Here is a 27,520-nt window from a genome sequence, read left to right as displayed (position 1 = left end):
TGGCACCACAGCCCTCTGGGGTATCCGCCACTCCTCCCAGTTTTGTATCGTCAGCAAACTTGCTGAGGGTGCACTCTGTCCCTTCATCCAGGTCATTATTGATGAAGAAGTTGAACAAGACTGGACCCAGTACTGACCCCTGGAGGACACCACTAGCTACAGGCCTCCAACTAGACTCTGTGCCGCTGATCACAACTCTCTGAGCTCTGCCATTCAGCCAGTTCTCAATCCACCTCACTGTCCACTCATCTAGCCCACACTTCCTGAGCTTGTCTATGAGGATGTTACGGGAGACAGTGTCAAAAGCCTTGCTGAAGTCAAGGTAGACAACATCCACTGCTCTCCCCTCATCTACCCAGACAGTCATTCCATCAGAGAAGGCTATCAGATTGGTTAAGCATGATTTCCCCTTGGTGAAGCCATGCTGACTACTCCCGATCACCTTCTTGCCCTCCACATGCTTGGAGATGGCCTCCAGGATGAGCTGCTCCATCACCTTTCCAGGGATGCAGGTGAGGCTGACTGGCCTGTAGTTCCCTGGGTCCTCCTTCTTGCCCTTTCTGAAGACTGGGGTGACACTGGCTTTCTTCCAGTCTTCAGGCACCTCTCCTGTTCTCCATGACCTTTCAAAGATGATGGAGAGTAGCCTAGCAATAACATCTGCCAGCTCCTTCAGCAATCATTGGGTGCATCCCATTGGGGCCCATGGATTTGTGGGTATCAAGTTTGCTTAAATGATCTCTAACCTGATCCTCCTCCACCAAGGGAAAGTCTTCCTTTCTCCAGATTTTCTCTCTTGTCTCCAGGATCTGGGATTCCTGAGGGCTGGCCTGACCAGTAAAGACTGAAGCAAAGAAGGCATTCAGTAACTCTGCCTTCTCTGCATCCTTTGTCACCAGGGCCTCTGCCACATTCTGCAATGGGCCCACATTTTCCCTAGTCTTCCTTTTGCTACTGATGTATTTGAAGAAGCCCTTCTTCTTGTCCTTGACATCCCTTGCCAGATTTAATTCCAAATGGGCCTTAGCCTTCCTTGTCACATCCCTGCATACTCTGATAATGTTCCTATATTCCTCCCAAGTGGCCTGTCCCCCTTTCCACTTTCTGTATACTTCCTTCTTCTGGTTGAGTTTTGCCAGGAGCTCATTGCTCATCCATGCAGGTCTCCTGTCCCCTTTGCTTGACTTCCTAGTCATAGGGATGCACCGATCTTGAGCTTGGAGGAAGTGATGTTTGAATATTAACCAGCTCTCTTGAACGCCCCTTTCTTCTAGGGCCCTCACCCATGGGATTCCTCCAAGTAGGTCCCTGAAGAGGCCAAAGTTTGCTCTCCTGAAGTCCAGGATTGCGATCCTGCTTAGTGCCCTGCTTCCTCCTCGCAGGATGCTGAACTCCACCACCTCATGGTCACTGCAGCCAAGGCTGCCCCTGACCTTCACATCTCCAACCAGTCCTTCTTTGTTAGTACGAGGTCCAGCAGCACACCTCTCCTCATTGGCTACTAAATATACAGTCCTAAAGGGAAAAACAGGGATTTGACAGCAACTCAGTAACCTAGAGGACCCACTTGTTCCAGGGAGCAGTGGAAGTCAACCCTTCCCCACCTGACTGACAACTACCTGGCTAGCAGTGGCTCTTCAGATGCTTAATCAGGAATGGTAAGCATACTGATGTTTAGCATAGTAGCTCATTAGTTATAACTATGTACTGTATGTGAACCAATAAATAGCTGTTTAATGCTTTTAAGATGCATATATCCTACTTGCATAGTCTCGTTTCATGAGGTAAAAGGTACCTAAACAAAGTGATCCAGATAGGAGGTGTAACTTTCACTTAGCAAACTGTGTCCTTTATTTGTTTACAACATGTTTACATGTATTTCCCCTCTCTCTCTTTTGGCTTCAGAGGGCTGAGATCAGAATCAGGAGCAGGTAATAGGAGGACAGCTCAATAATTCTGCAAAAGCACCATGTAGAAGACTAAAATCTGTATGGATGTAAGAGCAGCAAGTCTTGACTGAATCAGCTGAGGTACAAGGTTCAAGGATTAGGAATTAAGAAACAGTGTGAACATATTTTTAAAAAACTTTTTTAAGGGAAAGAATAGCCCAACAGGGACAAACTCTCAACAGTGGTGGCTACTGAGAAACTTTAGCCTTCACTTCTTGCTCACCTTGTCAGAGTTCAGCCACCACTTTGCTCTCAGCACGTAATCAAAGTGCAGTACCACAAGGGTCTATCCTGGGACCTGTCATGTTTAACATATTTATCAAATGGCCTGGAGGATGAAACAGAGTGCAACCTCATCAAGTTTGCAGATGACCCCAAACTGGGGGGACCAATCAGTACACTCAAAGACAGGACTACCATTCAGAGAAGCCTAGACTGGTTGAAGGAACTAACTGACAGGAACTTCATGAAATTCAGCAAGGCCAAGTAGAAATTCTTACATCTGGGAAGGAAAAACCCAAGGAAACAATACAGGCTGGGGACCGACCAAGTGGGGAGCAGCTCTGCGGAAAAGGTCTGGGCCAACAACAAGCTGAGCATGATCCAGCGGCATGGGTGCAGGAGCACTTGCCCCGTGAGGAGAGACTGAGGGACCAAGTTCAGCCTGGAGAAGAAACAGCCACAGGGGAACCTAACAGCTGCCTGCCCCTACCTACAGGGAGGTCACCAAGACAACAGAGCTGGGCTCTTTACAACAGGGCATGGTAGGAGAAGGAGAGGCAATGGGCATAAGGGGAAAGAAGAGAAGTTCAGACTAGATATAAGGAAAAAAAATTCCCAACAAAAACAGGCTGCCCAGAGAGGTTGTGCAGTCTCCATCTTTGGAGGTTTTCAAGACCCTATTGGACACAGCCCTGATCAGCCTGGTCTGATCCCCAAGCTGGCCCTGCTTTGAGCAGGAGTTTGGGCTGCAGATCTCCCAGGATCCCTCCCCCACACACACCTGAGTGACTCCATGATTCTGTGGTACTCTGCAGACTGGTTAGAGCAAACAGCCCCTTTGCTGACCCAGCTATCACACAGAAATCCTCTCCCCCCTCTCCCCACCCCATACCCAGTTATTTTAAACCAGTTTGTGTTCAGCTTGCTCAGTTTGGTGGCAGAGGGGCAGGCAGAGAATCAAGCTGGGTTTTGTTCAAAAACAAAACTGTAACTTGAGGCCCTAATGTGTTCTAGCTCAGGTATTACAATATCACCATTTTATTTTAAACTGTCAGAATGATTGTTTTTATCAAACTTAGACTCTTTAAAAAGTATTTTGAATTATGATGAGTTACTATATTTTCTGAAGGGAAATAAAAGGGACCATCACAGACAACAATAAAGTTACAAAGCTTTATACAGTTCCCATGGAAATATCTGAGAGCTGAGTATGGCAGTAGCAGTGTCTGTATTTCATAGGCAGCCATCCTGCAAATCTACTTAACATAGCTAGAGGAAAGGGAGTTGCCATAATAAGTCCTGTGATCTTTGAAAAATCAGCTGCTGTACTTATTCTTATGACAGATATTTTGACATGATCAGAGTATAGAGGATATATAGAGGAATACAGACATGGAGTGCCTAAGATTTTATCTTTGGGGTCAGAGAACAGTGTGCTTCCAATGAAAGGAGAAGAGAAAGATTTATACAGCTCAGACTTTAAAGCAAAGATTTCATTGACTTTTTTGCTCCTTGTGTATGTGTTTATTGCACTGTATGTTCATGCAAAACCAAGTTTTAAGTTTCAGTGAATAACCTTAAGAGAATATATGGTGCTACAGGCTTCCAAATGAATGTGTGTACACACACACACCTTGAGAGGTTTTACAATAAGAACTTTGACAAACCTTGATAACGTGAAGTCAAATTATTAGGACAGAATCTAGTCCAGCTTGGGTCTCACAAACTACCCAGTCTAACTGAAAACAGTGAATTTTAAAGGTGTATAGGAAGTCTCAGAAGAACTTCTTACAATGACTGTAAAGTTATACATGCCTCTCTAGTATTCTCTCCGTTGTACTTATATCCTGGAAATAGGAATGCTGCTGTTTCTGTGTTCACATGGCAGCCCTCTAGACCTGGATAGACAACAGTAATTTCATTTCTTGGAGGATTTTTGTATTTCAAAACTTACACACCTGAATGAAATTAAAGTTAACCGTAAAGTCTCTACAAAAGGCACTACCGAGTAATCTGCCTCAGAGCTAAAATGGAAACCCCAGGGGTTGTCTAGAAGCTGCCAGTTTGAGAGTAGTTGCGAGCTGTACACTTCTTCATGGATAGGAGACAGGAAAAAAGTAGTTCTTAATCAGAGCAGATAAAAAGCAAAAGCAAAAGCAAACAATCCCACTCATAGGGCTATGCTTGCAATCTCTCTGCACTATCATAGTTTGATGGAAGGGGAACTGAATGGATCTATGTCAAGTAGGAAATTGGTACAAAGCAAGAATTTAGTATCAGCTTTCCCAGGGGCTGAAGTAGTACTAAACAAGACTTACTCGTCTTGAGATCCAAAGGCCACTGATTTGACTGTGCAGACTCAATCTTTGCTGTGATTTAAAGTTGTCTGTTATGTTGTACCCTGACTTTCACATTTCATCTCCTTGTTTTTTTTCTACAAGCACATATAATGCCATTTCAGGTTCTTCCTCCCAGTCACTCCCTGTCTATACTGAACAAAAGACTTGCATCTTCTACTGACAGAAAATTATAGGACAAAAATTATAAATCAAAATGAAGCTTTTTTCTATGCTCCCAGGTAAGTCCTGTCACCTGATACTACAGAAGTGTGTTTCCATGCTCAGTTTAAGTTAATATGGTGTGGTATCCTCTGGGTATTGACTGGCTGCAATAGGATTATGCCTGATGTTTCTAAGAACACACATTTTTTCTAGACTTGAAGAAAAAGAATTATGATCTTGCTTTTTGATATTTACAGCTGAACCTAGTAGAGCTTTTATCAGACTAAGTGATTTTGCATTTGTTTTTCCAACATTAATTCTATTAACTACTTAATATTTTGGAAGAAGCTCTAATATTCTGCACATCAATCTCATCTACTAAGTAGCAAAAAACTTCACATTCATTTCTGAAGGTTTCTGTTTTTTAAGGAAAGTAGTACATAACTAAATATTCCCTCAGTTATGCATTCTAAAGAAAAATTGATAGTAGGACCTTAGTAAAAATCATTTCTATGTCATCATCAGTTGTTCATACAATAATCACTAAGCCTGCCAATTTTTATACATAAAGGCTACTGATAAGGTTACAGTTGATTATATAATTAAGTGCACATGCAGGATTTGGGTCTTTGTCTTCAGACACAGCGATTCTGTTCCAACAAGATTTTCTTTCATAAATATCAATGACTTGTCTGCTTATTTCACCGTTTATTTTTTTCTATTTGTATTTTTCACTTTCTCATTTCTAAAACAAATTCATAGTCCATTCTGGCTGATGGCTTATCTACTGCACATATTATCTTATTATCCTGTGTCCCCCGCCTTTTATTTTGTAAATGAACCTACTTGTTCATTTATTTTTATTCTGCACACAGTAGTGTCAGACAACTCAGGTATACCTAAAGGTTATGCTTGCTATGTTCAAACATTTTTCATTTCTCTTTCATCTTTTCTCTCAATTACATTTCTTATTATTCCAACCTAACAATGAAATGACATTTTCATTTTCACGTCTTCCACACTGTTGCATTTTAATTGATCTGCAGAAGATGTTAGAATGTGTCAAAGCTGAACAACAGAACATGTCAATCAAATGCTAAAGTCAGCTGTTACAATGTTTTCTAAGAAAAAAAATAAGAACAGTAACTCAAAGGCTGGAAGAATTTTTGGCCTTATAGTTTATTTTTGGTACCAAAATTTCTCTTTGTTCAACCACTTTGGAACTAATTTCCATTTTGATGATTTATCTGCACCTCTGCAGTACAAAGAGTGTGGGATTTTACTTCATTCTAAGAAGTCTCTGGAAGGTGGTGTCACTTTTCAAAGCATAGGTTTTAAGGGTTGGGGTTTTTTTTAGATTTTCCATTGCAATTAGCATTTGTAAAAATATAAACATGAGTATGCCAAAAAGCAGAATGGTAGATATTCTAGATTTTCTTTTTCTATCACTTCTGTAATCATGTGAAATCCTCAGGAAAAAAAGAAAAAAAAAAGTAGCACTATCCTAGACAGTCTTCAAACAGTTATTAAACAAGCCAATGTTTACTTTTTTCTTGTGTTTAGATGAAAAATGACTGTTAAATTATGCAACATCTGAAAAACTCAGCTGTCCTTTCTGTAAGAGTGACAACCCTGCATACAACATAAGTTAATTTGGACTGCAAACCCAAAATTATACTGTAACTTTACTGGTGAGGAACCTAGGAGAAATTCTTCCACTGACAGGGACTATGTCTGAATTTTGTCAGTAATCCAAAGTGGTTAGAAGATTAGCCCAGATTCAAACTGGAAATAGTACCTGAGACAGGATTTAATCTACCTGCGAACTGCCTGCTGATGCTCACCACCTCTGGCAGGACTGCAACAGGCCGAGCAGCAGCCAGGCTGCTGGGAAGTAGGTCGCCCCACGAGGGCAGTATAAATTATTCTAGAGGATTGTTTCAACTGCCGAAGCAGCATGTAATTAGGAGGACATATAAACACCAATTAATACACTCAAGATATAAAGTAGACTAAAAAGAAAAAAGAAAAAAAAGCTCCCACCACATAACCTTTGTGGGCTAAACTCTTTTCTAGCTTCTCTAGCTGCTTTGTGCTGAGGTAACAAGATAACTAGAATTTCCTAATTGTACAGTTGTGAAGTGTAATTGTCACATAACCATCTTAGGAAGATTTCCTACCACCAAGCTCCACTGAGTACAAGACGATGACTGACAGTTCTGTTTCTTGCTGCCCTTTCCAACATACTGCAGTGCTGAAACTAAATCATCCTTAAATCATCTGTCAGTATTTAGAGCTACAAGTTTGAGGTTTGTTTCATTCTTTTTCTTTTTTAGTTCAGGACCAAGATGATCATTAACCTAGTAAAAGAAGGTGATTAACCCTCTTGCAGAAAAAGCAGTTCAAAACATACACACCACTTGGCTTTAAATCCTTGGAGCAGAGTGTGACTAGCAGTTAGGCAGTAAAGTAGCCTAGTGTTGGCTCACCAAACTGAAGTCTGTGCTACTCTGGGAAGAAGCAGAGGATTCCATTCTCTGTTGCAGGGCAGGAGGACAGACTTGCTCTGGTGCTTTTCATAGTTCATAGTCACAATTCGGAATGGTAAAATATGTCAAGTAGAGATTTAAAGTCCTTCCCAAAAGGAGGGTCTACGTATGCACACACAAAACTAATAAACTTCTACTATATGCTAGATTATGATCTACTAAAAATTCACAAAGAGACACTTGACAACCCTACATCTGGCTGCCCTAAAATCGTCTAATAATGTCATGTACTTTACCTTCACAAATGTATAATTTTATGCTCAAACTTGGATGATTTTGGAACAAAAAACCAGCCAGCTTAAAACAGTGTTGAATAAAAAACCAGCCAGCTTAAAGTAATGCTATGTATCTACATATTTACATATCCATACACATATATATATTTACATATATGTGTTTGTGTGTGTGTGTGTGTGTAAATAAAATATAATTTTTTCAGATTTGAACTGTGGAAGCTTTCCAGTTTAACAAAACCATGGCATCTTATGACAAAATCCAATCCATGCCCATAGCTGTTAGTTAAAGATGAACAAAATTTGCATAGTATTCACACAAAACTCCAGACAGAGTATTTGTAATTCAGATTTGGCTTACAATGTATTCATTTACATTTTATAATGACTTTAGCAGACAAAAAAGCCAAGAATGAAACAGTTTTTTTTCCCAGCTCCCAGAAAGTAAAAGAGACATATTCAATGCACTGGTAGTGGGAGTACAACTTCAATTTTGAACATCACCATCAACAATAAGAAATAGCACCAGCCAGATTAAGCACTTATTTTTCCCTAGGCACTTTATGAAACCGAGGCCCCCTGAGCATCACCCTCCTCTTAAAAACTGGCATCTGAAATTCTAATGAAATCTCAGCTGAATAAGGGACTGGTCCTCTTTACTCCAAACACAGTTACTCTATATTCATTCCTTGATGCACACACCTAAAACCCTATTAAAGTTAATGGGACTTATATGCACACCTCAGGGGGAATAGCCCCATAAATATTCTTGAAGGGCACATAGAGTGTAAAAGAAGTCTTCACCAGTAGTTTTTTTTTTTTTTAATGATGTAAAAATATTTCAATTTGGGAATAAGTTTTAAACTGGAAGAAAGAGCAATGGGAGGACTTTCCTGCCTGGCTTTAAATTACAGTTGCAGGAAATCAGGCTGCTTCTTTCAAAATCAGAGATAATAGCAAGTAAAGAGTGTAGTTATATTTCCCTGTCATTGAGAATAACTTATGCAAACTTCTTCAAAGACAGTGCTCCTTACATAGAGATTGATGAACTTGACTAACCCTTTAAATCCCTACCTTCAGCAGGTTTTCTATCCTTTCCAGGAAACAGGACAGAACATTTAAAAGTTTAATGTATTCTGAGCACGTTTTCAGTATTAACTACAGTTAGGTAGGTTCAGGTAAATGGCCATTAGATCTGGTCCACTTTTTGCTCACAGAAGAGATCAAAAGCCAAGAAGCAGCCCAAAGAAGAGAGGATTCCTCAATTTGCTTTCATTGGTTGAAAGCAATGGTTGGTTCCATGGATGTGCGCAATAATTACATAAATCCAGCACCAGTGAAGAAGGGAATGGGACTGTGTTATAACCAGAATTGTTATAACCAGCTTTATGGATAATAGATTTGTAAATTAATAATGCCTCACTGTATCAGTGGCTGTATCTCCTCTCTTTCCACGTCGGGGAAATTTCAGTGTAAGACCTTAACAGTGCGTGAAATGAGGAAATAACATTTATCATACACAACTTGTATCTTCCAGAGGCAGGCTGGCTCAGGACATTGTCTGGCATGTCAAAACAGTGACAGTATTCTCTTACCTATACCTGCCTGTATGAGTGCTCCAAAAACCCAAGCTTGCTGTTGCGAGGGTTGAGAGAAGTTTGGTGGGAGCAGAAAAGGTAAATCCTTCCCACAGTCAACAAATACGTGTACCACTGTTCACAGTCCCATCAACAACAAGAGCAGCAAACCTGCCTCGAGAGCTCCCCCACGCACACACACCTGTTGTACTCCCAAACACAAAATATCTTTTTCTCCCCTGAGATGAGCTGGAGCTCACCTTCCCAATCTATGAAGAAACCATGTTGTCATGCACACAGCATCCTCTGCACTTGTTCCCCAAACCCAAGTTGATTGTACCTCAATTTGTCTTTTTCCTCTCTCTACCCATCCAGTCCTGTCTTACATCCTCGGTCTCATTACTCTGTCTCAGTTTCCCTTGGGATATAAATCCTAGTCTTCCCAAGAAAACTGACTCCAAAACTTAGCTTCTCTCCAAAGGCTTTGAACTTCCCTCGACCCTTCTTCTGCCCTCAAGTTTTCATCCAAAGTCAGTCTTCTTGCACCATCTCAGCCTCCTCCAACCTTCCATTCTTACAGCAGAGCAATTTCTTCTCATCCTCAGTTTCTTTACTCAATTCCCACATTTTTCCCAAGTCAAGTCCGCACAAACTGACTTCTGTTCTTCCTTCCTGTATATTACAGGTTCTTGATATAATCTAAAACTATAATTGGCAGTCTTTCTATATCATGGATAAATGTTTCATCTTTTGTATTCCCATGAACAGAAGGAGCAAAGAGAAGAAAGCTCTTTGTTTTCTATGTCTGTGTTCAGTCACACCATGCCTTTCAAAACAAGGAAAAGTAACTCTCCAACAAGATTTCAGACCCAGTATCCTTGGCCTAGGAAAGCTCACTGCGTATGAACTCAGTGCATTTAGCTGCCATGTGTACACAAATCTCTAGAGAACATGTGCAAACTAATATATTTTCCAAAGCTGTGTAATTTCTCCAAACTAGGGCAGCTTTTTTTGAAAGAATAGAAAAAGGCACATCCCTGTTATAACACCAACCTAAATCTCAGATATTGAGTCTTTGCCCTAGCCCACAGGTCTGTTAGAACTTCACAATTAAAGGGCTGTAAAAATGTTGGCAAGCAATGTGTTTTTCCTCTAGTTTCATTCCTCTGAAATGGTTGATCCATTTTTGCTGGAATTGTCCCAAAATACTCAGCCTAAGCAAATACCCGATGTGGGAAAGTATCCACATGGGTAGGCAAAGTTAGGCAGCAGAAAATAAGGATTTATGATGGAAACTGTCTGGAAAACTTAGTTTTTTAGCAGCACTGTGAACTAAGTGCTGAATGTGTGATAATTATCAGGTAGAGTCTTTTTTCACTCACTTTTTTCACCTCCTATTTTATACTCAGTTTAGCTCTTATATTCCCTCTGGCATCTTCTTTTGTTTTCAGATTTTTTGCTGACGACCTCTTTGCAACCTTTGGGCACATTTATGCTGACCCAGGACTTTCACACCACTGAATCTGACTGGGACTGTGGGATAGAAACATAATACAAAAGTACTGCAAAGTCATCTAGGGTGAACTGACATGCCCAGGTGTTTGCTACTATTGGTGGTAAACGCAGAATAACTTACTGTACTTCATCACTTCTACTGCAAGGTACATTGACATTAATATGAGTATCTGACATCTTCAGAAAGTGTTGAGACTGCACCTCTGACAAGACATTTTACCCAAAGAGATAGTACAAATCCTCATCATAAGCTGGGCCCCAAGCTCTCTGAGGCTGGTGGCCCTTCATTTCTTTTCACAAAGCTTTGCAGCAGCCCCCTTGTCTAACAAACAAGGCAGTAGCTGGCCATAGCTGAAGCCCAGTGCTATTATTTATGAGAAGGAGGAGGATGCAAAGCAGATCTGGGAAAGGAACAATTTGTTTCTTAGTCCCTATTTTCCCTCCCCAGACACAACTTTCTTCCTAATGCCTTTGGGAAGTATCTAGTTCAAATGAGCAATTGAGTCAGATCAATGATCTGACCTTTTCCAAGTGTTATCTTACATGAAACACAATTGCTTTAAGACAAAGAATGTATAATTATTCAAATTGGGGAGGCATTTTTCTGCTAATAGAAAGCAAACTGCCATTTCCCACACCGAACAGCACCATTTCAGAGCTGTTGAGCCCTGGAGCTTTCACTAAGCTTTCAGTATCAAAAGCTCTGCTAGAGAACTTCTCCAAATTACTGAGTTCTGATAACTGAGAGGTATTTAACTGAAGCCTAAATCTATTAAATACAAATTGCATTAAAGTAACATTAAGGATTTGATTAAAACCCAGAATACCAAGGGTAAAAGGGAGAGGGAGAAAGAGATAAAAGTAGAGGGGAAAATCAGAATCAACAGGCTCCCCAAATGCAGAAGAAAGAATCTAGAGCCATGTCTAAGCTGTGATTTTTGCCATTATATAACTAAGATAATGAAATGAAAAATATAGTATGTTGATCATTTTGAGTAAAAGCACTTGCCTGCAGACCAACAACATGTGCCAATTTTTAAGACTGATTCACTTTGAAACATCAGATAATGAACTGAAAAAGGAATTATTTAACTATAGAAATATCAGCATCTGCTGCTTTCATTTACAGTATAGCCATGGCAGTGTCTTTAAAACACCACGTCTTTCCTTCATCAGCTATTTTCTAATTTTAGCTTTTCTTTTCATTAAAATGAAGGAGAGCGAAGTGACAAAGAAAGGGAAATCAAACACAATGCAAACATTCAAAAATTATATTTGAAATAAAATCTGATGCGTTGCTGCATTTTTTAATCATATTTCAGTGAGCTGGTTTAAATGTGACCTTCCAAGGAGAAAGACATTCAGGCTTTGGGAAGAGGGAGGAATTTAGTCTTTTGAAGAAGACCTCTTTCTTTTCTTTTTAATCTTTTGCACACCTTGTGCTTTGCTGTAGAAATGTAAGACCTGACTAAACATAAAAATTCCATGATAACTGGACAATTACAGCAATGACATCAAGGGAACTAATAAGTATATGCATGCATTCACTAAGAGTTAACTGGGGCTTTTGCTATTATCCTCAAAAAAGCTGGCCATACGTTAGTTGCAATTGCAGTCTGAGCTAGCAGATCTTTCCCACAGTCCAAAGTGAAAGGAGAGGTGGATAACCTACTACCCTGGCAGTGAGGACACATTCAATAATTTTCTAATCCCAACCCACAGTTCTCCGTAAATTACCAATACTTAGTTCACAAGCAAATAATCATATGGCAATGCAATTTTTCTTCAAATCAAGAAAGAAATCCTATAAATATAAAAACATATAAATGCATATAAAGAAAAGAAAAAAGTGAACATTGATGATCTTGATGATCTAGGGGTTCAAAACGTATAAGAGTCCAAGATAACTCTGTAAACAAAACTGACCTTAGGAGAGTGCAAACTGAGCCATTGTGAAGATACAAGAATTTTAGTAAGGCGAGAGAGACAGAGAAAACTAGCTGTGACAGGAGGCTATGGAGATAGTTCTTTACTCTGTTTTTAACTAACACCCACTTACACCAAAAACTATCCTTGTATTTATAAGAAAGCTTAAAAATTACTGCTCAATTACAGCTTTGATAGAGACATTGGATAGTTCAAAAACCTGACAAAGAAACTGGAGAAGAGTAGACTTCCCAGATATTGCTAAGATAAAAATACTCAGAAGGGTTTTCTGCTAGGCATGTTTTAGCACAAAAAAAGAACACAAATAGGACCTTTCAAAAGATCCTTCCAGGTAACCTTTAGAAAAATGTTGCACTGAAAACAATAAAAATCTTCAGAGCCAAAGTGAGCCACCACCTTAGTTCCTTACTGTTGAAAGGAAAGATCGTTATATATCCTTTTGTGCTCCAGAGAGGTAAAACAGCCCATTTGGCCAACAACCAGACCAGAATGGCCAAAGTCTGTTTGTTTGTTTACTTTGCTCTAAAAAAAGGTTTTGTTTATTTTCCCCTAAAAAAGGTCAAGAGGGGGAAAGCGGTGCAGTTTGCTGATGTGCAATTCTACACAGGAACACTGAGTTAGTTGCCTTAACTCCCACTGCAGTTCAGTAGGAGATACACAGGTCAGCAACTGCTAGAAGTAGGTCAGTTATTTTAAAGAAGATGTAGTAAGAAATACATGTTTTCCAAGGTTGTTTTTTTTTTTCCAAAATCATTTCACTCAAACTTTTATGATGCTTTTTCTCATTTCTTTTCCCCTAACGTTTTTTTCCAAAAACAGTCAAGTGTCTTCTTTGTTTGGGGGAACCTAACTCCCTTTTTCTAAATCCTCCTCTCTACAATGGGGGGGGAGGGAGACACAGCAATGTGCAGAATAATGAACAGTAGGGGACTGAAAAGTGATAGAAAGAATGCCAGTTTCATTTTGTCCACAGATATGAAATATAACTTTTTAAATAAAGCCAAAGAAAGGAAACTTTCTCCATTAACACTTCCATTAAATTTTTCAATACTGCAAAAAGTTGTTTTCCAGCAAAGCATCTGACATTTGTCAAGGTCACAAAAAATGAAACTAAAGAATGTGAATATATAATTTTCCCAGGAAGGCCAAACTACAGACCTTGTGTGTAAAGCCTAGCTGTTGTGTTTTTAAAAACTTTTTATTCAATCAACCTTGTTCAAAAACAGTCAGCTTTTCACTAAGCTTTTATTCAATTTCTCCTCTGAACAAACCAAGCCAACACTCACCATGATATTAGCAAAGCTTTGAATTAGCACCTTGCTAAGACTGAGAAAAAACCTCAAAGATCGAAAGATAGCTTGAGTATGGGCACAGCCAAACCATTCAGCAGAACACAGTATAGACACTCCCAAGCTGGTGCTGGTCATGCTAGACTCCAGGATGCACAGTCACTGTGGTCGTAATACATAGCATTTCACAGTAACACCAAAGCATGCCGGATGGAGAACACAAGATACCAGCTCACTCTGAGGAAGGTTGTGTGTCTCTAATATAATGCTGCCTTGTGCAGTGCAGATTTGCCTTTAGGGCTCTCTGATCTTTCTTGTCACCAAGCTGCCTATGGAAAACCTACACCTCACATTATACTAGCTCAGGCACCAGAGGCAACCTAGTTCCACTGTAAGTAGTCTGAGAGCAATTCTCTGCACAAACAGCTAAACCAAGTCTAAAAGCCAAGGCTTACATGGTTATAGTTGCCGCAAAAAACTCTTCAGTGCAAGTCAGAATTATCCTCTGGAGATTCGGAAGCACGTTACCTAGTCATATTCATGAAGCAGGAGACCTTCCATTTCTGAAAAGTGTACTAATTTGGAAATAACCTCTGTATTGCAAAGACCGTCTTGTACAGATATTGGAAGATCTCTTGGTAGAAAGCAAAATCCTGCCTCCGGTTATACCCACAGAAATCAGTATTTCAGCCATTGCCTCCATTGCCAGGTCTTATGAGAAAAGTTTCTGGGATCTGCTGAATCACTTTATCCACACCTTATTCTGTTAGCATGCTGTGAGATCATTCTCTTTTTCTGCATGTCTGTAACATCAAGTCACAATTAAGTGATAATTTTGCTATTTTCACTTCTGCTGTTAATATGAAAATCTGACCTAGAGCGTCAAAAGTCATTAATGAAACTGGACATTCTCATAGTCCCATAAGAAATGGAGAGAACAAAGGGATTGTCTCTGTGTTAGGGAATAAAACCTGAAAGAACTGTACATTGCCATATCTATTCCTGTTCTCTGGAGAATGACAAGGTGTGTTATCTGTTTCTTTACCTGCTTCCCATACAATGCAGTAGATCCTGTACTGAAAACCTACACTTTGACTCTGGTTTTGTCATACAAATCTGTACATATTCTCCTAGAATCACAGAATCACCCAGGTTGGATGGGACATCCAAAGGTCTCCAGTCCAGCCTCTTGGATTAAATATAGAAGCAAATTAAAACAAATATTAGCTTAAATATATATATATAAATTAAATAAGATAAATTTAAAATTCAAAATATATATGTATATATACATAAAGGTCTAGGTGTATAACATTTAAAACATTCTTTAATGAGAGCTAATGAGATGAATAATAAAAGTTTAAATGGGAATAGAAAGTAATTAAACAGAAGTAAAAGGCAGGTTCAGGACACAAACACCTCCCCCCCCCACACACACACTTTACGAGGCTGCTGAACGAGCCCTACTATGTCTCGCTGCGGTGGGGTGGGCGGAGTTCATCAGGGCCAGGGGGAGACCCAAAAGGGTGGGGGCACAAACCAGCTGGAACACGCCCAAGGGCTACTGACTCGTTCTGGGAAGCCACCAAGGGGCCCCTGCGCAGCCCCTGCCACCTGCAAAGCCCTTTGGGGAAAATCTCCCTTTCCCAGACTGAAAGAGGTGGTCAGTGTTGTGGCATTTGCACTCTCCCCTCCTTCGAGTCCTTGAGGGATTTTCCCCCTCCAGAAGCCCTCTCTGTCCCTGCCTTGCTGGGTGACAGCCACGGCTGGAGCTGCTGGAAGGGCACTTTGTGGCATTGGAGAGGAAGGGGACATTGCAGGGGCGTGTGTCACAGCGGACGTGTGTCACAGCAGGTGTGGACATGTCACAGCAGACATGTGTCACAGCAGGTCCCCAGGCATGTGTTGGGCATGAGCCATGACAGTGGCAGGGCAAGGCTTTCCCTGGGGATCAGGGGGCAGAGTGCCTCCCCACGCTGCTTGGGGCTGTGCTGTCACAGCCAGCCCCAGCCCGCCCCACAGCACAGCCTGCTGCTGCCAAAATCCCCTCGTGGTGCTGACTGCTGCCCCAGCTGCTCCCAGACAGCCCCACACTGACCCCAGGAAGGCTCCTTCCCCGGCCTCAGTGGCTGCGCACTCGACCTGCCCTCACATTCTCCTTGCCTCTCCAGCCCCTCTCACCCCTTCCCATGGCCCCTTGCTCCCAGAGAGCCCTGGACAGCACCTTTCCTCCCCACACAGCCCTCCCTCCCAGCATGTCCCTCCCCGCACCCCAGGCCTCATGCACAGGAGGAGACAGGCCCTGCCCCAGGGACGCTGGGGACTCCTGCCTCCCCACCACCACTCACAGCCACACACCGGCCACCTCGACAACCCCACTGCCAGGCCGTGGGTTGCAGGAAGCTGTGGGCTTACTTTGCTCTCCTCCTCCCTCGAGTCGGGGGCCTTCAGCTTCATTGTGGACACCATTAAGGTCACTCCTGAAAACCCCTGTCACAGCCGTGCCGAGATGTCTCCTTTAGACACTTCTGCACCAGCCTTGAGGGAGAAGCAGGACCAGGGTGAGTTTCCAGCCCTGGACCAAGACCCCGAGGCATGGGGACCTGTTCATCCCCCGGCAGCCTCTTCCTCCCCTGCCCTGGGGCTCCCAAGCTTCAGGCAAAGGTTGTCGGTCTCCACAACTCCCTCATGGGCCAGGAGAAGGGCAGGTCTGATGGGCAGTGGGGGTCAGCAGCCCTTGAGCTCAGCAGGGCTGGAGCAGCGCCCCATGCCCAGTCCTCCACCGGGCAGCAGCCTATCGCCCCTCACCTTGCCAGCTTGCTCAGAGGTGCTGCCTCCCTCCTTTTTATACCCGCCCATGCCAGCCGTGTCACAGACTGCCACTGTGATGCCTCCTCACTGGCAGGGCCAGGGCAGAGGCAGGGACGCCTGACATAAATGCCACACTGCATCTGTCTGCTCTGTCCAGACATCTCAAATACCCCATGAACTCTCAAATGACACTGGATGTTTATCTGTAGGCTACTGAAGGCTCTCTGTACAGAATACTTCAAGTGCTTAAAGTGAGGTGTCTAGTGGCATTTTAGACATCCTAAAGCATCCTGCCTGATTCCAAGATGCCACTTCACAGATCTCCCACAGATCCTGTGTTATATATTCCAGCTCTATATGGATATCTCAAGTACTCTAGGGCATCCTAAATGGTTCCACATATATATGTTTAGGCATTGTAGTTGCTTTCCTAAATTTAGATGTCTAAATTCAGTTGTATACAATCTGGTACTGAAAAATACTATGAGGGATTCGATTCCATGCTCTAGTGGTTACAGCTCATCTGCACTATTTTAGAAATCTGTGTCATGATGGGATGAATCCAGTCCTAGAAATGATGGTTTTCTTTTGTACTTTAACACTAGAGATGACCCTTTATTTTGACAAATAGAGCATGTCATCTCACAAGTTATAATTATATAAATGAATGTTGAATTGCTTATTGCAGTACATATATCTTTTAGAAATTCCTGGAAACATAATGACTACCAAAATGCCTGTAGGAAATGTTGCAACACTGCAGCAACAATGTAGTTCTATGCAGTACCTCATAAGAGAGAAAGATTAATCTGTTTTAATGCACAACTGATTTCAGCCTCCTACGCTCACACTCTCATACGCACAAGCACCAAGATGTGTCTAAGTAGTCTGCTGAGTATTCAGGCACTAAGACACCTGTATCCAGGTAGCCTGTCCAGGACTGCTTGCAGTGATGTGGAGGACAAGGGGCATCAGTTTTTGAGTCCCTCCCCACACCTCCTGGGTGGTTCTTAGGAGTGTGCTGGGTTTGGATGTGTTTCATTATACCCTTCAGGAGCTGAGTGATTAACCTCTTTGTCCTGTCCCACCTCTATGAGAATTTAGTCACTCTCTCTGTTCCAGATCTGGTTGTCCTGAGAAACTGCAGGTAGATATGTGCTACGGTCTTGATGACCTGCTCCTGTCAGTGTCAGCAACACATGGCATTTCTATAGCCCTTCTCCTGCTGGTATTTTGCACTCATGCATTCACATTTATTTTCCATTCATATGAATATAAACATTTTTATTACAGTTTCCCACAGCCCTAGAAGGTTCCCAGCACTTTGTAGGGACTTTGGTACTTGCTGGCAAAAAATGACAGCTACCTTTTATGATTCATAAGTTTTCTTCTCAAAAGTCTCCCAATATATTTCGACAATATATTATGGTAAGCTTTCCACTTTCCTGGCCCAGAATCACAAATGAAGATTACAATTCTTTTCCTTCTATGCAATCATTGCATCTATAAATTCTATTCTGAAATATATATAAACTATATAGAGACATATATAGGTATCTAGATATCTATACTTAGATATCTATAAATTCTAATCTTCATATTCCATCTCTCTATTTTATTGGATTACGGTGAGCTTTATGGTGTGCCTTCCCACTTTCTCATCCTCCATTATTCACCTTACATTACCCTTTTTTATCCAAGACAAACTGGAAAAAAAGTTTGAGAGGAAGGGGAAGAGACCCTTTCCATTGATAGGACAGACAGAAAGAAATCTGTTGAGTAATGGGAAAAGTATTATTTCTTTCACTTTTAAATAGTATTTTAAATATTCAAATGGTTTGACGTTCAAACTGTTTGAATACTCTAGCAGTTTATTCATATATGGTGTTCTTCTGAATTCAACACTCTCTCTCTCTCTCTCTCTCTCTATATATATATATATATATATATAAATAATCTGTACTCATCTGAGGAACAGGCCCTCATAACTAATTTCAGTAGAATCATAAAGTTATAATTAGGTACAGGTTTCGTCATAAACATTCCAGGCCAAAATCACTTTAAATAAATCCTATTTTTCCATCTTATGACAAGATAAAAACATTCACTCATAATTTTTAACCATGTAAACACAGACATTCTTATGTGACCATTAGAATGTGAAAAAAAGGAAAAAGAAGACAATCATATTACTTAAACTGTTTCAATAGTTCTAAATATATGAAAAACATATTTGCCGAGGAGAATTCAATCTTCTATTCAACGCTACTCCTTGTTTCTTTTAAAGTACTTTCTTGTTGCCTTGTGTAAACCGTAAGCATCCTGATTTGCAAGCCAGGTTGCCACTTGGCTTCTGTTTAGACTGGCAGTTTGCCTTTTAGCAGCTTCAGAAAGTGAGTATGTACCCCCAGAGCTTCCCACCTCCCCAGGAACACAGTGAATGTCTTTTAACAGAAGTGGTGGTGTAGTATATGTCAGTAGACATGTCAGTACTGCACACATGTAAGAAATGAAGCACTGAACAATCAATTTAACTCATGCACAGATAAACTTTATTCACAAGGAATGAGGGAAGCTGGTCGATGGTCAGGCTTCTCCAGCCTTTCTCCTTTTTTCCTGAAATGCTGCTGTCCTTTCCATGTCTGTTCTCCTTTCTTTGGCTGCTGCAGGCCCAGACAGGGAGGCAAACACATCACGGCACACTTCTGTCTTCTCCCTTCTCAGTCAGTCAGCCGGAGATTTTCAAAACTTTCTATAAGGTCATTGGCCTAAGGATAAGGAAACACCAGCTTACACCCCGTAATGGTCTTACAGGTAGCTGCAAGCTCCCCCATGCCATGGGCAAAGGGAGCTCCCACCACCACCCACCCTCCCTGTGTGACATTTACCTCAAAATATTGTTTTTGAATCATGGTCCCATTGGCTGGTTCTTCTGGTTCTAATGGATTTTTGGGGGGAATCCCTTAGAGTCTTTCCTTACCGTCCCCACAGACATGTTCTTCTGAAGTTAGCATTTTGCTCTGGTTTTTCATTTTTGCTGACAGTGTTGCCTGTGTCTTGCAACACCATGCAAAACTCAAAATGTGCCCCAGTAATACTGTAGGGTCCTCGTGTCAGGCTGAGGCCAGATGCAGGGGCCTCTCAGTGCAGCTCACAGGACTGCTCTCTGCCATGCATGCAGAGGGGCTGCACAGGGGCCCCTTGGTGGCCTCCCAGGACACATCGGTAGCCTGCAGGCATATTCCAACTAGTTCATGACCCCATCCTTTTGGGACCCCCCATGGCTGTTGTGAACTTCTCCCCCACCCCAGACACGTTAGAGCTTCAGCAGCCTTGTAAAGCGGGGGGCTCTGAACCTGCCTTTTACTTTTAATTACTTTCTACTGACACTTAAATTATTCCTCTCATTAGCTCTTATTAGAGAATGCTTTATACATTATATATTTATATTTTTATGGATATGTATTTAATTTATACAAATGTATAAATATATTTATACATATATATTATCTATGTATAAATATATATGTAAATATAGCACATGTGTACATACATACATATATATCTGTGTGTGTGTGTGTGTGTGTGTGTGTGTAGTAAGAAGAGACTTCCTGTTACCCTACTTCTGGGTAAACTGGAAGGGGCGGCCAGTCCTGCCAGCCAGTCACAAGGCAGCCTGTAAACATGTGGGGTATGACGATTTACAAAATGGAGACCCCCATGGCAAAAGGTGGGGTACCTAGACCATGTGACTGGATAAGGGGAGGGGCTTCTGGGGCAAATGGGACACGTGACTGCCAGTGGGGGCAGGACTTCCGATGGGGTTGGGGCCTGGGTATCCATCACCTGTTATCTTGGATGGAAGTTGTCCTTATACTACCAACCACCCTCATGGAGAACACTTTTTTCCTTAACCCGAGTCAGAATTTCCCACATTCCAGCTCGCGCCGCTGCCTCTCAGCTTTCTCTTGTGTACCCCCGAGAAGAGTCCCAAACCCTCCGCAGTCCTTCAGAGGCCTTGCTAAACTCAAAGTAAGTAATAGCCACTACTCTGCCCTTATCCACAGAGCTTCATTATAGAAGGCAATTTGCCCTTAGTAAAACCATGGTGGCTATACCCAGTCACCTTCTTGTCCTTCATGTGGCTGGAAATGACTTTGAGGATTTGCTCCATCACCTTCCCAGGGACTGAGATTAGGCTGACCAGCCCATAGTTCTTTGTATCCTCCTTCTTGTCCTTCTTGAAGATGGGTCTAATGTTTGCTTTTCTTCAGTAATCAGGAACCTCCCAAATCACCATGACTTTCAAAGGTGATAGAGACTGTCCAGCTCCCTCAGCACCCTTGGATGCCTCCCATTTGGTCCCATGGACTTGTTTATGTCCAGCTGGGTTATACAGGCATTTTCTAACTCTTTCTTCCTTTGCAATGGATAATGCTGCATTTTCACATTCCTACAGTTAGTAGGCTCAGGGAACTGGGTGGACAGTGAAAACTTAGGCAAAAAAGGATTGAGTGCCTCACCCTTCTCCACACCCTTTCTTGCTGGGTCCATTACCCCATTGAGAAATGGTCCCACATTTTCCTTAGCCTTTCTTTTGCTGCCAGTGTACATGCAGTAGTCTGTCTTGCTGCCCTTCACATCCATCAGCTCCAGCTGAGCTTCAACTTTCCTAACTCCATCCCTGCACACTGGAACAATGTCTTTATATTCCTCCTGGGAATCCTATTCCTGCTTCCACCTTCTGTATACTTCCTTTTTGCATTTATGCTCAGTCAGGAATTTCCTGTTTATCCCTATCTTCATCTACCGTAAGACTCTCCAAAAGGCAGAAGCTCCCCAGAATGCAAGGCTCTACTTGCTTACCATTATTATTTCTCAACTTATGCCTGAAACACTAAGCTTCAACTTGAAGTTCATAATGTAATGTCATTGCCTGCTGTCAAATCTTCTGCTAGGCTTTTGTGCACTATGCTTGGCCTGAAAGTTGCTTGGTAAAATGGTATTGCTGCCATTTGTCATTAATATGAGTCACAATATCATCAACCCCAAACCTCAGAACTGTTTCTGGTTAACCTTGGGAAATCTATCAAAATTATAGTAGCATACTTTTGGCATTCCCAGTATTGGAGATTTTGCAGCAGTCATCCTCAAAATCAAATACCCATCAGAAATTTCTGTAAGATGCTGAGCTGCAAGGGAGCATATTTATCAAAGCACCAAAAACAAGCAAACGAACAAAACGTATTTTGGTGTCTGACCATGTATGCATGGACACACAGGGAATAGTTACTACAGCTAAGAGTTAACCAACACTTCTTGTATTGGCAGAATTTAGGACCGGTAGTGATTTCCCAAGCCACTTGATCTAGTCCTCTGCTATTACAGAAAGTCACTTTATAGCAGGTCTATCCATAAATGCAGGTACAAAGGTACTAAATTTAATTCAGTCTTTTTCTCCCAGTACAGAAAGTCTGTTTCAAAACAGCATTCTTCTGAGAGTTACAAACTGTCAGCTGACCCCAAATGTGAGTTCTAATCATGGCCAGTTGATACCCACTTCTCCTTGCACTAACAGTGGCCTTTAGTTTAAATAGTCCTTCTCCTTCAATAATCTTTACCTGCTTTCACTTATCTATAAAAGCTAAACATCTCCTTCTAATCTTTATTTTGCCAAACTCATGTAGCATCCTCTTGTTCAAAAGGGTCTCTATTTGCCCAGTCAACCTCATGCTCATTTTTTGCATTTGTAGTCTGAGTACCTTGTTCTTGAACACGGATGAACAGAATTGTCCACAGCATTCCAGATGAGCCTAGCAGCACCTCTTTCAACAGAATTAGTATTTTCCCTATTTCAAACAGAAGAAATTTGCATTTATCTTTTTTTTTCTGCACTTGCCTTTTCTGCATTTGTTGGGTTTTTTTCCACATGACATCACACTGGTGGCTTAAAGTTATCTGGTAATATGTTAATAAGCCTTCATATTTATCTCTAATGTTTCTTCAATAAACCCCCCAGTCTGTACAGAAATTCTTGCTATTAATCCTTATTATAAAGCTGTAGCCACATCACCAAGACCATTAATTTCTATCCATATCTTTCAATGTCTTCCAACCTTGCATTATCAGCACTTCCCATACTGGTTTCCATCCTGCGACAATAGAAGAATTGCTTGCTATAGGCTGAGCTGCACCATAAAAAAAAGCATATTTTTCATAATGTTCACCTAAGAGGGTTCAGAATGAGCTGTTTTAGAAAAATCCCAAGCCACCTGCATTTTACTACTAAATGCTGAGTGGCGTGTAGTCTGCTTGATTAGTCAGCTGAATTTCCTCTGTGAATTTATTTTATATGCCAGCTCTAACCACAGGAATTATGTTGGCTTACTGAAATGCTAAAGGTACTGTTTCAGGTGCAGTTTGGTAGGAAAAATAAAGAGAGGGAGAAAGAAATGGTGCACAACATCCAGTGTTCTGGGCAAATAATGCTCAGAAATTAAATAATTAACTATGAAGTACATTTAAGTAGCTCACAGTATTTTCAGAGAACTTCAGAGGGCAACCATTTTTCACATTTTATATAGCATTTTATTCTGAGCATGTAGAACCCATCCCTGTGAGGTGCTAGGTTGTCCTTACAACTAGTGAACTTTATGGCTCAGAAATATGTGGAAACATCTTTGGATAGTTTCCACACTCAATAGCAATAGATTTTATAATAGCAGTGGAGGTTTGTTAACTTTACATCCTGTCCAAAGATGTGCAGAATTCTGAACTAAGTCAGAAGATTTTTCCTCAGCTCTCTGTTACAAGGCAAATTTTGCTTTAGATCCTTACATTATTTTTTCATTTGAAAGCAGAAAAAAAACTTCAAATTCCTAACCCAATGGTTATATTTTTAATAGAAGAATAGAGGTATTTTCAGGTTCTTTACAACAGAATTACAATAGAAACTGCTAATGCATAGAAGATGCAAAATTTTTTTCATAGGAAAAAAAAGGTATTAATATCAGCCAAGATGCCAAAATAAAACCCAAAATATGTAAACACAAGCTTGTCAATGAAGCATTCTGGGTGTCTTCATGTCCTTTTACCAGAACTATAATAATTTTATCCATGTAAAACCTTCCTTTCTTCAAACATTCCGTACTACAGTTAAAAAATACATATATTAATAAAAATAGAAGTAGCAGCTACTAAAGGGAAAAGTTAGTATAATTAAAAGCTAAACAAGTCCACCTGCTGATTAGCTGCAATACTGAAGTCTGCAAAACATAGCATAAAAGTATTCTGTGTTAGTCTTTTACAGCAGAGTGGTTTGTGCCTATGCTAAATTTGCCAAATTCTTAGTTAATAATTCAATTTCCTTGGCTGTATCTTATATTAAGTCAGTATGCATTTTTTAACACCTGACAAGACACATAGACTGCACTGGTTATGTTTTCCTGTTCCACTAACACTGCTGCAGTTGTAGAATACAGCATCTTTAGAAAATCAGAATATAGCATTATTTGTTATGGTATTTTTCAAAATGCATACTGATGATGCTCAGTAGGCAGCTGTCTGAAGACTGAAAAGTAGTTTCCATTCAATAAAAGAAATATTCCTTTCTGTTACCTGTCAACTCCACCTAATCGTTAGTAAGAAAGCCTGTGGAATTTAGTTTCCCATTCATTAATTTCCAGGACAGCCCTCCCTTTAATCCTTCTATCCTACTCAGATTATCAGGGTATCCCAGACATCACAGGAAGGGGTACAAGACAGTACTCTTGCAATCAGTTTATAACACCATACTCTCAAGCCCAGTGAAACAATGGGGCTTCCTGGTGTACGACATTCACAGGACCTAATCTGTAAGGGAGCCTGACCTGACTCTTTCTTGGTCTCCACGTGGTTTCTACTGCTCCTGACACCAAGTCTGGCTTTCTCCCATTCTGTGTTACTACGATGATGGAGACACATCTGGGAAACAGGCAGAAGGTGGCATGGAGAGCTCTGAGCTGTGTCATCCTTCCACGTACAACTCCTGGGATTTCTGAAATAAAACCCAAGCACTGATGAGCACCTTCCACGAGTGGATTTCAAAATGCATTAGGAAAGGTGGTAAATCAAGAACCTGCTCAGGGTCATCAGCAAAGCTAGGAACACAACAAACATCTCTGAGTTTCCATCTAACAACTGGGCCTCACAGAGCCGCAGCTAATCCTACTGTTCCTTGCACTATGAATCCAGTCAGACTGCAGCAGGAGCTTTGGGCTCATCTAGATAGCTAGCTGGGTTCCTCAGATCAGCTCCAAGCAAAGTAGGACATTTCCATTGTCCAATGTGACTGTCATATAAAGAGTATTTTACAAAGTCTCAGAAATGGTATAGCTGTATTAAGGTGATATTGCATGCTAGTTATTAGCAAGTCTAATTAGGTAGGATATGGCATCACACTGAAGCATTTAAATGGCTTTCAGTTCTGAGGCTGTTTTGGGCATATGCTAGTCTTCACATATCCCTTTATTCAAGGCAGCAGCATTTGTATGGTATCTACACAGGAAACAAACTAAACTCTGTTGGAAATGCCACTAAAAATCCTCAGGCCAAAGTTCAAACAGATCACGTATCTGAAAAGAGTGGTGTCATACAAAGAAGCACAGCAACTGCTACAATGCTGGAGGATACATAAGCTATTATAGTATTCCAGCATTTCCCTTGAAACTTTAAATGATGTCTTGCATGCAAATATCAGACATAAAGGGGGGTAGGCCTTGAGTGAGTTGGGATTTATTGCTGATTTATTTTCAGTCAGACAAAAATCTAAGCCTTATTTCTCTCCCATTAAAAAGTTGAAAATGAGTATATTTTATGTGTGTGTGTGTGTGTCTGTGTGTGTCTGTGTGTGTCTGTGTGTGTCTGTGTATATATATATGAATGTATATGCACACACACACATATATATATATACACACAATCTCACATAGATGTGGAAGGATTCCTTTTTTGGCATCACTTTAAATTATATAGTTAGAGCACAGTTCTTTAGTAATTACAAGTGCAATTATTGAGTAGTAATGTTTTTTGCTACTCCTAGTTACCACTAATTTCCTGGTTGTATTATGGTGTGACTAATTATGGTGTAATTACAACAGAGTTAATATGTACCACTAATACACATACTAAGAGTATTACAATGAGAAGAGACAATGAATAATTCAGTCGTGTAGTGAATTTCCCCATAATGTTAATTAGTCCTAGTTAGGTATTGAAAGAAAATTTAAAGAGGAATTCTTCTCTAACTGCACTGTAATGGAAGTACCTTTATTAGGAACCAAAAGCAGGTTTCATCAAGGCATGGATGTATTCCATTAAAAAAAAGTAATGCTCATAAACTAAAAAAAGCATTTGGAGCAGCCTATATGAAATTCTACAAGATGTCTCTACAACTCCACACAATTAAAAAACAAACAAACAAAATCCAGAGATAAAAGATCCATTTTTCTTTATTATTTTTAACGTACATTAGAAGAGTGTCCACAGTTACATTATTTCAGGAAATGAAATCAAGGCACTTGCAATGGATTGAAGCCTCCTGAAGACCCATGCTGACTACACCCCAAGCTTCTCTAACAAAACTGTGAAACCCTCTCTTGACACATTCATTGCCAAATGCCTCAGACCACTGTTTTAATAGCTTGGGAGAGCACATACATAGCCTTCACAGTCAACCAATTTGGAGCATGCAGAGAAACAATCAGAGAAAGGAGGGAAACAACGCAGAATGAAGGATTATAAACGCACAGCTAGGATTTTTTTTTTCTTTACTTGCCTGCATTTATTTGTAGACAACATTTCAGGCCTGATCCAAAATCCATCCTGAGTCTTTTTGCTGACTTCAGCTGGTGTTATTATCCAATGATTAAAAGACACAAACACTGAAGAAAATATTTTTCCTCTCAAATCCTATCTTTATTTACCTAGGCATAAGCTTTGAATGACGGGACTGAACAAGTTGGTCATTGGGCAGAAAGCACATTATCCCTGGGACATTTTCTGTACATTAATGACTGCAAAGGAGACCATAAGTTTATCCTTTAGGTATTAAGGGAACTCTGGCTTTAAAGCACAGATTATTTCCTGTACCAAGTTTTCTGCTGATTTTTCAATATGCATTTTTATTAGGAAAAAAGAACATGAGCATGAATTCTATGGGGAATGAAGCTCAGTTCAGTGTGATTGGTACAACACAGCATCTGGAGAATATTTTGGGGATGCAGTGCAAATGATTGCCTCATCTCCCTGCATCCCATTCCACTTACAACAGTTGATAATATTGGCCCTCTGGTTAGTTTGGATCCACAACTCTTTTAGGTTTAGTTTAGCTATTGGCAGGGTATTTATTTATTTTGCATGTTGACTATAATGTGACTATCCTCTAGCAATGATAGAGGAAAACTTGCATAGAGGTTTTCTGGCTATGCTTTCAAACATCATTTCAATATTTTCATCTTTGCATAATTCATAACAAAATCGCTTTTAGGATTAAAAGACTAAAATTAACACATTCATAGGCTGTCTTAAATTAAAGACATAATCTTCCTATGCTATTTGTAAGTATTCTTAATAGCAACTGAAAGAGTACTGTGGTATCACAGGTAAGAATAAAACTAGCAGATCTTCCAAAAAAGCAGTCATGCCCACCATCATATTCAGAAAAGGCAGCTCATATACATACATATTTTTAAGCAGATGCCAAGCTCTATGTGGTTCAAGAAGATGCTTATACTTAGGCCACTTATGTATATGCCACTTTTATTTTCACAAATAAAGGCCTGCTAGTGACAAAATCAACATACAGTCTAACCACTTATTTAAATGCTTACTCTTGCCTTCCTTTTCCTCTATTTTTTCTTTTATATATATATATATATATATATATGAC

This window comes from Apteryx mantelli, chromosome 1, assembly GCF_036417845.1.
Source record: "Apteryx mantelli isolate bAptMan1 chromosome 1, bAptMan1.hap1, whole genome shotgun sequence".
In the NCBI taxonomy this organism is placed as follows: domain Eukaryota; kingdom Metazoa; phylum Chordata; class Aves; order Apterygiformes; family Apterygidae; genus Apteryx; species Apteryx mantelli.
The sequence above is the reverse complement of the archived record's forward strand: the minus strand, read 5'-3'. Positions refer to the sequence as shown.